Source organism: Phytophthora parasitica, assembly GCF_000247585.1.
Source record: "Phytophthora parasitica INRA-310 unplaced genomic scaffold supercont2.20, whole genome shotgun sequence".
Classification (NCBI taxonomy): domain Eukaryota; phylum Oomycota; class Peronosporomycetes; order Peronosporales; family Peronosporaceae; genus Phytophthora; species Phytophthora nicotianae.
The window spans coordinates 209,468-211,381 of record NW_008649006.1 but is presented as its reverse complement, the minus strand read 5'-3'; positions in this window follow the sequence as shown (position 1 = coordinate 211,381).

The window sequence follows — 1,914 nt, the reverse complement described above, 5'->3', positions numbered from 1 at the left end:
GGTCGGGCTGACGGGGAGGTGCCGAAGTCGAAGAAGTAAGCCCGCGATGTCAGTTGAAGAAAGTGCCGTCTCAACGGTCCGTATTTATGTAGTCCAGTAATTGAATGCAATGATCCTTATTGTTCTAGCCATTGTCTTAGTCGTGACAGTTCCAGGCGGATACGGGGTACAGAGTCCCGTACAGCAAGCGTGTCCATTGAGTACAATCCAAAATGTAGGTCGAAATTAGAAATCCAGAAAAATCGAAATCCATAAATCCAAAGAGAGAGAGAGAGAGAGCAAATCGGAATTTCCAGGTACAGTCCGAAGTCGAACCGTACCAAAGAAGGAGCTCCGCAAGGGGGCGACAGAGAGGCCTCTGGGCAGGACGCAGCAGGGAGCCTCCTTCGCTCTAGAAGAGCAGTTCTTCCTCATCAACGGCAGCGTTTGCTTCGGTCAGGCGGGCGCTCCGACGCAGCTCTGGCAGTCCTTCTTCCTTTCTGCGCGCATCCTCGAAAACTTGTATCATTGGACCATAGGTTGGTAGGAGCGTGTTCTTGGGTCGCCATAGAGTTTCGTACGTCGCTAACAGCACCAGATACTGTATTTCCCGGTCTTTTCTTCGGCGGGCCAGGATGTCAACTACTGGGTAGTCGACTCCAGTGATCGCCGTCTCCTCTCCCCCTATGGAGAGACGCTCCACGTAGCTGGTCGACGGTAAATCTTCCTCAAGTAGGGGCCCTTCATCATCCTCCTCGGGTCTCACTTCGATCCCTTCAGGAACGTTCGAGGGGAAGGGTCGGCTCCATCGCCCATTGAACGTCTTGAGGCGATTCACATTAACAGTGACAACCTTGTTGGGGTGAGTCGGAATCGCCTTCCGATAAGCATTCTCACCTACAGTTCCCACTATTCGGTACGGTCCATGCCAAGCGAAGGCAAGTTTCTTGGTTCGTCGTTCTCCACGGCGAGCTCGGAAGTATTGGTAGACCCAGACCGGGTCTCCTTCTTCGAACGTCACTGCCTTCTGGGTGCCTAACCTCTTCTCGTAGCGTCCCTGAGCTTTGAGGAGTTGGCGCTCCACCATTCGGCGGGTGTCTCGCAAGGACAGGAACAGTCGGCGTCGGTACGAAGCCACTTCATTGCTCTTCCAGTCGCTGTTGGTGTTAAGGAACGCCAGGTCTAGTGGAAGTACAGGATCCCTTCCGTACAGGCTGAAGAACGGCGAGTCACGTAGGGCTTCGTGGAATGAGGTCCGATAGGCGAACAGTACTCTAGGCAGGTAAAGATCCCAATCGTCCTGAGACTCGCGAACGAACAAGCGTAGCATGCTAAGGAGGGTGCCATTGAAGCGTTCAACCAGTCCCTGAGTCTGGGGGTGATAGGCAGCTCCATATAGTTTCTTGATTCCCAGAGTCTCGTAGAAAGACCGTGCTAACCCAGAGATAAAGTTGGATCCCTGGTCACTCAGCAGGCGCTCTGGCACTCCATGCCTAGAGATTACTTCGTTCACCATAATTTCCACGAAAGTCACAGTGTCCAACCGTTGGACTGGGAAAGCCTCGACCCACCTAGTGAAGTAGTCCGCAAAGACGAGGATGAACTTGTTCCCTCGCGGGGTGGTTACCAAAGGGCCAACGGCGTCCACCACCAGCAATGAGAAGGGCCCTGAGAGCTCTTGGATAGGCATCTTCTGCATGAGGCCATTCTTCCACGGTCGGTAGCCCTTTCCACTCCCACAAGTAGTGCACTCCTTCACGTATTCCATCGTATCGCGCTTCCAACCGTGCCAATAGGCGTGCTTGCGGACTTTGTCCAGCGTCTTGGTGACTCCCACGTGAGCGGCCAACACATCCGTATGGCAGTGGTGCAGCACCGTGGCGATGAAAGGAAGCGGAATCACGGGGACTTCTATCGATTTGGCGTGGCTGGCTC